A 13,209-nucleotide genomic window follows, 5' to 3' on the forward strand; every position below is an offset into this window, starting at 1 on the left:
TTTCAAGAATGCGGAAAGTACTTTCTGGTTAATAAAAATGGAATTCAGGTCCGCGTCATCTCCACCTTTAGAGTTGTTCAACTTTATTTGATCCCAGCACTTCATCTCCCACTGGAGAAAGTTTGACAATGGCATATCCATATCAGATTTCATTCACCACCAACAGTCTTTCCACTGCACGAGATCTCCCACTTCCTCTGGCGCTTTTCAGATATAAAGCCATGAAAATTAATAAGGCGCCGGGAACGGCATCCTGTCTTAAAAGAAAAACGAGCCAGTCACTCTGGCATTGAGGAATGTTATTATTATTATTATTATTATTATTATTATTATTATTATTATTATTATTATTATTATTATTATTATTATTATTATTATTATTATTTACTTACATCGATACAGCCAACTATGGACTACGGTTACAAGAGCCACCTGCCTCTATTTCTTAGACTTACACTTTTATGTTACATAGTAACCCCGCTCCTTTTCAGCCGTTCTCCGCCGAGATGTTCCGTGGTTTTTCAGGCTCTTTCTCTGGATTATCCCTTAACCCCACAACTTTCTTCTGAAAAGGTCCTCTCCATTATGTCCTCTGGCCTTATAGAATTTACCCATATGTCTTTGTGCACCTCCTTCAGCCAGCGGGAATGAGATTTCCACTATTCCTGGAAAGTCAGCAATTTTTAAGTCAGTCTCTCCAGGTTCAACCTCTTCACGTGACCATAAAAGGTTAACCTTCGTTTCTTCATAACGGTTGTGACCTTTTCGACTCTCGCTTACAGTTCCTTGTTTGACATCATGTGAAAGACGAAACCCTCGGACACTTTCTTAGACCGAGCTCAATAGCTGCAGTCGCTTAAATGCGGCCAGTATCCAGTAATCGGGAGATAGTGGGTTCGAGCCCCACTGTCGACAGTCCTGAAGATGGTTTTCCGTGGATCCCATTTTCACACCAGGCAAATGCCGGGGTTGTACCTTAATTAAGGCCACGGCCGCTTCCTTCCAATTCCTAGGCCTTTCCTATCCCACCGTCGCCGTAAGACATATCTGTGTCGGTGCGACGTAAAGCAAATAGAAAAAAGAACATTTTCTTAGGACCAAAAATTAATTCCGAGGGACTTCCTTTCATTTTCCTCGATCGACATATCTTCCATTTTCGGAAGTGTTTCTGCAGCGTAAAGGCATGCCGGTCCGACTACTGCGCAGTAGTGTCTCAGTGTAGCCTGGTAGGAGATAGTTAGGGATCTATAAGTATCATGGCTCATTTTAAATGCTAATTCCAACTTCCTTGCGCTCTTCCCCAGTGCTTCCTTTTCATTGTCATTTGGGGTAATGATCCCGCTAAGGTATTTAAATTGCATGGTCCGTAATCTGTCTCAGTGCTGTTATTATTATTATTATTATCAATGGCGTCGATGGTTAGTCGTCGGCCTGGTCCCAAGATAGTGGACTGGATCCCGATTGAGGTCGTTTGTAGGTTATTTAGAGGTGTATGAATGCACTATTGTTATTGTTGTTACTAATAAATCCCTATGCGTTAAAAGTGCCTTTCAGTTCTGGTAAGCTATCTTAATAGCCATCAGTACGCCGAAGTTTTGTTCTGAAAGGGATTCTTTGATAATATTTGCTTTCTTTATTTTACGGCGCACTGACACACACAGGTCTTCCAGCGAAGACAGGATAGGGATTGGACTGGAAGTCAGCGACCATGGCCTTAATTAAGGTACAGCACAACAATTCTCTGGCGTGAAAATGGGAAACCAGGGAAAAGTGCTGCCGAAAGTGGGGATCTAACCCACTACCACACAGCTACATGACCAAACCGCGAAGCCAACTCGCTCGGAGCTGTTTGCCCTGTCAGTAATTTTACTGACATTAGTCTCTCAATCTCACTATCTTGGACACAGAGAAGAAAACAGTCAGTCGTTACAAATTAGTCACTAAGTACATTCAATACACAGAGTACCCTCTGATCAGTGATCAGTCATCACAATACGTCCATTGATCATATGGGCCTGTAAGATCTGGGGAGGAGAATATCCAACAAACTCCAAATGAGTTGCATGATTGTGAGTGACTGAACGGGGACCGAGACAATGTTGTGAGATGGGCAGCGGGCACTGATTTGATAGTAAATGGGACGAAAAGTCAAGTTGTACGTTTCACCAAGAGGAAAAGTCCTCTCAGTTTTAATTACTGTGTTGATGAGGTAATAGTACCTTTTCTCTTTGCAATTGCTTTACATCACATCGACACAGATAGGTCTTATGGCGACAATGGGATAGGGAAGGGCTAGGAGTTGGAAGGAAGCGTCCGTGGCCTTAATTAAGGTACAGCCTGGTGTGAAAATAGGAAACCACGGGAAACCATCTTCAGGGCTGCCGACAGTGGGGTTCGAACCTACTATCTCCCGAATAACGGATACTGGCCGCACTTAGCGACTGCAGCTATCGAGCTCGGTATAGTACCTTGTAGGGAACACTAAGTACGTAGGTGTTAATATAAGGATTGATCTTAATTGGGGTAATCATATTAACGAGGTTGTAAAGAAAGGTTACAGATCTCTGCACGTGGTTATGAGAGTATTTAAGAGTTGTAGTTAGGATATAAAGGAGAGGGCGTGTAAGTCTCTGGTAAGAAACCAATTGGAGTGTATGTGACCCACACAGGCCTTCTTGATATGAGAACTGGAAAAGATCCAAAGGAAAGCAGCACGATTTGTTCTGGGTGATTTCCGATAAAGAAGTAGTCCACGAAAATGTTGCGAACTTTGGGCTGGGAAGACTTGGGAGTTAGGGGACGAGATGCTCGTCTATGTGTAATGTTTCGAGCTATCAGTGGAGAGTTTGCGTGGAATGACATTGGTAGAGCGGAGCTATTAAAAGTAGGAAAGATCATAATATGAAGATAAATTTGGAATTTAAGAGGACAGACTGGAGCAATTATTCATTTATAGCAGGAAGAGTCGGGGATTGGACTAAATTATCAAGAGAAATGTTCAATACATTTCCGATTTCTTTGAAATCATTAAAGAAAAGGCTAGGAAATACCTGTCACCTGGGTGACTGCCATAAATGTAGATCATTGATGATTGACTGATTGGAAAAAATCTTCTTCTTCTGCCGCTCTTCCCACACCCGTGCGGTCGCGGGTGCGAACTGTGTCGCACATGTGTAGCCTATTTGTCCCTGTTTTACGGTGGGATGCCCTCCCTAACGCTAACTGCATGTGGAGGGATGTAATCACGATTGCGTGTTTCTGTGGTGGTTGGTAGTGTGGTGTGTTGTGTTAATATGACGAAGAGAATGTTGGGACAAACAAAAACACCCAGTCCTCGAGCCAGATGAAGTAATCAGACGGGATTAAAATCTCCGACCCAGCCGGGAATAGAACCCGGGACCCTCTGAAACGAAGGCCTCAGTGCTGACCATTCAGCCAAGGAGTCGAAAAAAATATAAAACACAAAGAAATAAAATATTTCTACAGTTATTAAAAGCAAAATTTCACATAACACTATGACAACAGTAGAGTTTTATACTGAAAAATATTCTTTTGTGTGTTTAATGAAGCTGGCCTCGCGGTGTAGGGGTAGCGTGCGTACCTCTTACTCGGAGGTCCCGGGTTCGATTCCCAGCCAGGTCAGGGATTTATACCTGCATCTGAGGGCTGACGGTGAGATAGCGGCCCCGGTCTAGAAAGCCAAGAATAACGGCCGAGAGGATCCGTCATGCCGACCACACGACACCTCGTAATCTGTAGGCCTTCGGGCTGAACAGCGGTCGTTTGGTAGGCCATGGCCCTTCGGGGCTGTTGCGCCATGGGGTTTGGGTTTTGGTGTTTAAAGAAATTAACACGAAGAAAGAGTACATATAGTTCTGTAGACTTACTCTGTGAAGTTCTAACCCTATGTAAAGATGTATTCTGCCATCCTCATAGCCCAAGTTTCTGCCGCACATGTAAGAGTTAGCACCAATATGTGTTTATTCATGACGGTGATCTTCCAGATGTGAGTGAGCATTGCTGTCAAATTTCTGGCCATTACGATGCGCCTGTTTATTTCGGGCTAGCAGTCGCTAATGTTAGTGATGAGACAGATCCCAGTTATTCAAAGTGACTCACGGTTTCATAGCCTGCGACTTGTGTAATTTGGCTGGTTGATTGTTGGGACAGACTGCAATTATTGTTTTGGTCTTCGAATTGGTGATTTTGATTCCCTATTTGATTAATAATATTGCGAGCCTCCGCGGCTTAGGCGGCCCTCACCTCTCAGTTCCGTTGTTCAAATCTGGGCCACTCCATTTTACATTTTTGTTGAGCAACGTGGACGCGGGACAGGTTTTCGTCCGAGTACTCTGGTTTCCCTTGTCATCTCTCATTCCAGTGTCCGACTCGTTGGCTGAACAGTCAGCGTACTGGCCTTCGGTTCAGAGGGTCCCGGGTTCGATTCCCGGCCGGGTCGGGGATTTTAACCTTAATTGGTTAATTCAAATAGCACGGGGGCTGGGTGTATGTGTTGTCTTCATCATCATTTCATCCTCATCACGACGCGCAGGTCGCCTACGGGTGTCAAATAGAAAGACCTGCACCTGGCGAGCCGAACCCGTCCTGGGATATCCCGGCACTAAAAGCCATACGACATTTCATTTCTCATTCCAGTAACACTCTCCAAAATAATTCCATTTCATCTGTCAGTCATTAATCATTGCCCCAGAGGAGGCAGCCGGCACAATCCCTATCTTCGCCGATAGATGGGCGCCTCATTCATTCCATTCCTGAACCGGTTGAATGACTGGAAACAGACTCTTGATATACATTTTACGAATAATATTATAACGTACCGTACTCTACTCTATAAAAATTAATTAATAGAGAAGAATTCACTTGAAAAGTCTGTAATGTTCTTATTTTTGCGGATGCATCTCTCTGTTTCTTAAGTTCCATCCCTACTTAATGGTGTGGTGTGATGGTGATTTGCCATAGCAATCTATCATTTGGGCGACAGCCCTAAGAGAATATCAGTGATTGACTCCACCGAGTACAAGTGTTCTCGAAGAAGGTACTGTGCATTTCCGTGAACGCTCCATGGTATGTGCGAAACAAGTCAAGTTCATCGAGAATTAAGTAGTCCATACAGCATTGAACACACTGATAAAACGGCTCAAAAATTCCTCTTCAGCTTAATAAATGTTCCTGGTGCTTCACATTATAAACTCGGACTCTCTTCGATTAAAACTATGTACGTCTCCTCGTAGAAACTGATTCAGACGATGAACAGAGATGAAATAAATGTCCACAGTACCAGTGTCTTAGTTTTGGTGCTTGATCAATCTAAAAATTATCCATTATAGTGATTTGTCTTTTCAATATAATAATCATACGTAACCAAACAATACATTTATAACTTATACTCCCAGATGTACGGCACTCATTACTGCAATAAATATCCCATCATAAGCGATCTCATATCCTGAACTTAAAAATAAACTATTAAGAACAATCCATTTACACTAACCAATAATATGCTATGAATCACACTCGAACTGATATATGTGACGGGGTCTGCTGTGACCGAACTCCCTCAAAAATATTCTTATTTAGTTTTATTTATTTGTATTCTGTTTTCGTTTCCGTGATCATTAATATGATGTAACAATATACTTTGCAAAGTGGTTAAAGAAATTTAAGCCTCCGTGGCTCAGGTGGCAGCACATCGGCCTCTCCCTGCTGGGTTCCGTGGTTTAAATCCTGGTCACTCCATGTGAGATTTCTGCTGGAGAAAGCGGAGGCGGGACAGTTTTTTCTCCGGGTACTCCTGTTTACCCTGTCATCTTTTATTTCAGCAACACTCTCCAATATAATTTCATTTCATCTTTTATTCAATGATCATTGCCCCAGAGGAGTGCGACAGGCTTCGGCAGCCGGTACAATTATTATCCTCGCCGCTGGATGAGGGCTTCATTCATTCCATTCCTGACTCGGTCCAATGACTGGAAACAGGCTGTGGATTTTCATTAAAGAAATTTTAGGGAAAAAGTGATCACAATGCATAAACATGACTATTAGCGAACAATTCATTCCTTTACATTTACGCGGATGTAAATATGTAGCAAATTATCATAATTATGCATTTGACAATGAAACCCTCGTGTTTCATTCACATTAGTAGCTAATTGAGCCCAAATCGTGAATTATGCACGCCTTTTACTCGCTCACAGGGTGTACTTAACAACACATTGATCCGGAGAGCGCTTTAAGACACCGGCACGACCAGACCGGTTCTGTTCCCTCTCTTTCTCGGAAGAGCACACGAGTTGTCTCTTCGCGGTAAAAGAGAAAAGAAACTGCAATGGATGAGCTTACGGAGACGTCTGTTTCGCCAGCGACAGTGCAAATAAGAAAATAACGGCCTACTACCAATTCTCAGCGGCTAGCTGCTTAATCAGCCGCCAGTAATTGAGGCGCCAAAGGCGAAGGTCAATAGTCAAAATGGAGAAATATTAAGCTATTTGCAGTCGGTTTCTATCGCCACCAATCGTTTACGATAACGATATGATACAGTCAATTATGCAATAGTTTTTGTATTCTGTATAACTCTCTCTTCTGTAATATTTTCATTTGTTTGTGTGTTTGTTTTCTAAACCTAACTTCGTATATCTCATTAAACTTCGTCACTCTTTCGCTTTGCAGCTGAGAATATGGTTGTCATTAACGTATATATTTCCACTTAAAATTTCCTTGATTATAAAATTAATTGATGTAAGGGAAAGGAAGACCGTAGGAGAGAGAGGGAGAGAGACAAGTACCCTCACAGACTCGACGCACAAATGCTAAGGCAGGCCATTGATGATCGGCGTCCTCCATCGCTCAGCTATGAATTGAGCTAACTTCCGAAGATAACAAGGGGAAGACTAAAGTAACGAGGCCTGCACCTACACCGATGGGGAAGTAGCTTGTAATCGTCAAAGGTTTATCCGACCATTTTCATTACAGACTTACAGTCCTTTTTTCTATTTGCTTTACGTCGCACCGACACAGATAGGTCTTATGGCGACGATGGGATAGGAGGAAAGGGCTAGGAATGGGAAGGAAGCAGCCGTGGTCTAAAGGTACAACCCCAACATTTACCCGGTGTGAAAATGGGAAAGCAGGGAAAACCATCATCAGGGCTGCCGACAGTCGGGTTCGAACCCTCTATCATCCGAATGCAAGCTCACAGCTGCCCGACCCTAACCGCACGACCACATGCTCGGTGACTTGCAGTCTAGAAGCCAATGCAAGTAACTAAGCCTCTCCGCAACACTCTATTTGCAACTAGCTTTGTTACCTGGTTTATTTCTACACCTTTTATCATTAAATAATTAAAAACTGAGTTTAATCATCGTCACTTAGGTCTTCCTCCGCTTGTCATACCCTCCACGGCCAAGCCCATTATTCTCCTGCTCCATTCGCCTTACATGACCCCACCACTGCTGCCGGTTTATGTGTTCAGCTTCACCCATCGTTTCATTCCTAAATTAGGTTTTACTCCGAGTACCCTCCTGACATTGTTCCCACCCGTATATTCCTCCAACCATTCTCGCTACTTTCACGTCTGTTACTTCCGACTAACGAACATGATATCCCAAGTCCACACAGCTTTCACTCCCGTACAACAAAGTCGGACTGAAAGCAGACATACGGGAAAAAAAGGTTCGTTCATGGCCTGATTTCTTTCTTACAAAATGCCGTTGGTCGCAAATGCGAGCTCCCTTTATTAGCTTTGCTAAAACTTGATTCAATTTCACTTAAGTAGGCCTACACTATTTTCTTGGGAGAATAAACATTCTGAATACCGTTACTAGAAATGATCTACCAGCTTTTATTTTGTATTTCTTCGTCGCCAAAAGACATATCTGTGTCGGTGCGACGTAAAGCCAATAGCAAAAAAAAAAAAAAAAAAAAAAAAAAAAAAAAAATTGTATTTCTTACCTGGCATTTAGTCCCCTTAGGTTTATTCTCTAATGACCTCACTTTATAGTCTTGTAATGGCTAATTTTCACACCATACTCGCTGTACTGTTTTCAGCCTTCGAGATAAGCTCACCGCACAAAACTTTAGCCACCCTGGAGAAATCATTACAAGCACCATTTAATACCGTTTGATAACCGCCAGGATTCGGTTAGGAATGAGTCCGCAAGGTTGTGCAGGGACGTCGAGTCCTGGAAAATCCACTCGCTGAGGATTTGCTCGCGCAATTCCACCAAATTGTGGGGATGCTTATGTCGGCGTTTTACCCGGTGTTCCAACAGGGCCCACAGATATTCAACGGGGTTCATGTCAGGTGATTTTGCAGGCCAATCGAGATCTAATAGGGTAGGGGAGTGTTCAAAAAACCAGTCACATACGCGTCCAGCTCAATGAACTTTGCTGCTGTCATCTTGAAAAATCAGGGTATCAATAGCGTACTTTCACGCAGATGTTGACTGAAGGGCAACACCTGATCATCCAGAATGTTTAAATAAACATAGTGGTTCATGTTAATGGTCCTCAATGAGCGGACCAAATTCATGATACGAAAGACACCCCCAAAACATCACAGTCTCACCTCTGGCTTGACCCTGACCTTGCACATATAGCCTACAGTATGATATGATTCATTTGGCCTCGACGACGTGCGCCATCGGAATACAGGTAAAAACGTGATTCGTCAGACCACATTACGTTCCGCCAGTCAGCTACTCCCCATGCTCGATGATTTCTAACCCATTGAACATGCGCAGCTTTATGTGCCAGTATGAGGCATGGCCTCTTGCGAGGTGACCGACTCCAAATGATCATTGCATGCAGGTCCCGTCGCAAAGTTATCTCGCTAACAGTTTGGGATGGACCATCGTTCATTCACTGCGGCAATTCCTGTCGGATTCGGAAGCGATTTTGATTCACAAGCCGTGAAACGCGTCTCCGGTCCCTCTCAGTCAGGATCATTTCCCGACCACAATTCTGACGACGTGTTTCGTGGCCACGTGTAGTATACCGCTGCTCGTAGACACATGGAACAGTCTGCTGCGAAAAACCAACAAATCCAGCAACTTCATGCACCGTATGGCCATGGGCACGGCCAAACGCGATTGCCCCTCTTCGCCACTCTGTCACATCCTTGCATCTACCCGTGTTAACGAACACACTGCTTGAAACATCAGTGTCTCACTGGTCGCTACTGCCTTATGCTCACGTAGAGGCAGTGCGCGTGCGACTGAACACGGGACACGTTCGCTGCGCCAACTGTACAGGCTTAAAGATCCATATGTGCGTGCGCACTAGGGTAACTAATTTTTTGTCCGGTGAGCTTATTAGACTGCATTCTTTCAGCACAATCTTCCATTAGACTAAGCGGATGTCACAGGACAAACTGCTTACTATATTTCCGGCTGATTAATAATAATAATAATAATAATAATAATAATAATAATAATAATAATAATAATAATAATAATAATAATAACTAGAGCACAGGGTCGTGCCGGAGTACCGGGCGAGTTGGCCGTGCGGTTAAGGACGCGCAGCTGTGAGCTTGTATACGGGAGATAGCTGCAGTCGCTTAAGTGCGGCCAGTATCCAGTATTCGGGAGATATAGAGGGTTCGAACCCCACTGTCGGCAGCCCTGAAGATGGTATCCGTGGTTTCCCATTTGCACACCAGGAAATGCTGGGACTGTACCTTAATTAAGACTCACAGCTGCGCGCCCTTAACCGCACGGCCAACTCGCCCGGTACTTCTAGCCCTCTCCACACAGGGTTGGCATGAGGAAGGGCATCCGGTCATTAAACAAGTCAGTTCTCCAACGGAAAAAAAGCTAGAAAAAGCAAGACTAGAGGCTGCGGAAATGTGTGGAGGAATGTATTCACTATTGCGTGTTGCTATGGAGATTCATAGTATGGTAAGAAAATGTAAATGAACTGAAGTGTATTAAGACAAACGCAAACCCTCAGTCCCCGAGCCAGACGAACTAACCATACGCAGTCAAAATGCTTTGTTCGGTCAGGAATAGAACCTCGGCACTCTGAATCGAAGGCTAGTACGCTCACCATTCAGCCAAGGAACCAATTAATAATAATAATAATAATAATAATAATAATAATAATAATAATAATAATAATAATAATAATAATAATAAATTTGAACCCCCACTTTTCTGTCAAAGACCTTACGAGAAGCCAGACTGTTGAGATTATGTCCACAAAAGCTACCGAAATGGAACGAGCTCAGTTTCCCAAAGTAAGCCTACTTTTAAATATTGACGAAAGTGTCGAGATTCGATCCAACAGCCTTGGCAATAGGAGTCGACTACCCAAACGGCTGTGGCACAAAACCGGCTAAATGTGTATGTATGTATGTATGTATGTATGTATGTATGTATGTATGTATGTATGTATTTATGTATGTATTTATGTATATCCCAGACAATGCGTGTGGGATTTTTCAACCGAAAAACTTGAGCTCAGAAATCTAGCACTCCACCATCTGAGCTACTCACCTTGGTCATCACAATAGGTACCTAATAATAATAATAATAATAATAATAATAATAATAATAATAATAATAACGTCCAACTAAGCACTTTTTACGGTTTTCGTAGACGCTAAGGTGCCAGAATTCACTCCCGCAGGAGTTCCGTTACGTGCCAGTAAATATTCCGATACGAGTCTAACGAACTTAAGCACATTCAAATACCACCGGACTGAGCATCACGATATCAACAGTCACCCAAAACTAGAGCAAAGAAATCAGAGAGTTGTTTGTCCGGGAGAATAAATAATTAATAAATAATCAGACAAGTCCTTCCACAAAACACCGAAGGTTTTTGCACGTACGGTACCTTTTTTCGCTTCTTGCCTGCGTCCCTTTGCGGGATTTAAGACTTCCACCCACCATATTCCTAGTGAAATATGGATCCCACTCACCTACCATCTGATAACGAGCTGATAGTACTGCACATATTACCGCTCACAAACGAAACAAATGAAAGCGCCGTGACGTAGCTCATCTGCGGTTGCACATGTGCTCCAACAAAATAAGTTGACGCCCACTTATTAGTGATTCAAGGACGGTACACTGCTTTCAAGTACAGCCGTCTGTGGAACATGTATAATTCATTGCAATATATGAAGGGAGCTAAGAACCAAATACTAAGCAGTTACCCCGTGATCGTCGTCAGAAAGAGCTGAGAGATGCAATACGAGTCTCGGGCAAGGGATATTAAACCGTTTGCCAGTTAATGTAAATGGAGAAAAATTGGATGAACTGCAATCTATTCCAGTAAAGAAGAAATAAAGACCATTACTATATTCCTAAGCGGTACTATGCGTTCGTCACTACTTGGGTGGTAAATTTACCTCACAGTCAAACAAGTCGGTCTTTCTTACTAGCCACTGAGTCTGACTCCGTGGGTGACATGGTCAACGCATTCGCCGGATTCGATTCCCGGCTAGGTAATCAGATTTTTATCATGAACGGTTAATTCCATTGGTTCGGGGACTGAGCGTTTGTACTATCCTCGACATTCCCGTAATTCATGCATTTGCACACACATAAAACACTACTTTCCACCATAGTAACACGCAGTTCCCAATACAATCAATCACCACCGATCTGCATTTAGGGCAGTCGCCCTGATGGTAGATTCCCTATCTGCTGTTTACCTAGTCCTTTCCTAAATACAGTACTTGCAAATAATTTGGAAATTTATTGAACATTTCCCTTGGTGAATTATTCCTGCCCCGAACTACTCTTCCTATAAACGAATATTTGCCCCAATGTGTCCTCCTGAATTCCAACTTTATCTTCATATTGCGATCTTTCATACTTTTAAAAACACCACTCAAAGTCATTCGTCTACTAATGTCATTTCACGCAATCTTTCCACTACCCAAGTAACAATATTCATCTACTTCCTTTAAGACTTCATTTCCTAATCTAATATTTTCTGCATCACATGACTTCGACTCCACTCCATTACTTTTGTTTTTGACTTACTTATTTTCATCTTGTACTCCTTTTCCAAGACTCTGTCCATACCATTCAGCAATTTCTCGAGATCTTCTGCAGTCTCAGATAAAATAGCAATATCTTCAGCAAATCTCAGGGTTTTGATTTCCTCTCCTTGGATTGTGATTTCCTTTCCAAATTCCTCTTTGATTTCCTCTACTGCCTGTTCTACATAAACATTGAAAATGATGGAGGACAAACTGCAACCTTGCCTCACTCCTTTCTGGATTTCTGCTTCTTCTTAACAATGCCAATTAATTTTTATACAGATTGTGGATGATTCTTCGTTCTTGGTACCTGATCCCGATCACCTTCAGAATCTTTTCTTTCTTTCTTAATCTGCTTAACCTCCAGGGTTGGTTTTCTTCCTCGGACTCAGCGAGGGATCCCACCTCTACCGCCTCAAGGGCAGTGTCCTGGAGCTTCAGACTCTTGGTAGGGGGATACAACTGGAGAGGATGACCAGTACCTCGCCCAGGCGGCCTCACCTGCTATGCTGAACAGGGGCCTTGCGGGGGATGGGAAGATGGTAAGGGATAGGCAAGGAAGAAGGAAGGATGCGGCCGTGGCCTTAAGTTAGGTACCATCCCGGCATTTGCCTGGAGGAGAAGTGGGAAACCACTTCCAGGATGGCTGAGTTGGGAATCGAACCCACCTCTACTCAGTTAACCCCCCGAGGCTGAGTGGACCTCGTTCCAGCCCTCGTACCACTTTTCAAATTTCGTGGCAGAGCCGGGAATCGAACTGGAACCTCCGGGGAAGGCAGCTAATCACACTAACCCCTACACCACAGAGATACCTTCAGAATCTCCAACTCAAAATCGTAGAAATGTGGATATTAACATTTGTATATTTTTACAATTCGCTTTAAGTCGCATAGGCCCAGAAAGGTCTCGACGATGGGATATGAAAGGTAAGTCCACAGCATGACCTTGTTTTAAAATGGGAAACCACGGAAAACCATCTTCAGGGCTGCTGACAGCGTGACAGCATGCATGCAAGCTGGCAGCTACGTGACGCAAACCGCGCAGCCACTTGCTCGGTACCAACGTGTTTTTGTTTTCACGACCCTTCATATTGTACGTGTGAAACTAAAACGACATTCGATTTTCCACCTTTCAGGACAAGTGAAATGTGTGCCTCGGAAGTAATTAAAAATAATATTATACAATAATTTTAACGA

At 43.2% G+C, this 13,209-nt stretch overlaps 1 protein-coding gene across 2 annotated transcripts in view; it reads right to left on the reverse strand.

Annotated features, from left to right (window-relative positions):
- The window catches only part of LOC136862711 (protein suppressor 2 of zeste), a 293,904-nt gene that overhangs the window by 26,839 nt on the left and 253,856 nt on the right, over nucleotides 1-13,209 (reverse strand). The gene's annotated exons all lie outside the window — the stretch shown is intronic.

Source organism: Anabrus simplex, chromosome 2 (genome assembly GCF_040414725.1).
Source record: "Anabrus simplex isolate iqAnaSimp1 chromosome 2, ASM4041472v1, whole genome shotgun sequence".
Taxonomy (NCBI): domain Eukaryota; kingdom Metazoa; phylum Arthropoda; class Insecta; order Orthoptera; family Tettigoniidae; genus Anabrus; species Anabrus simplex.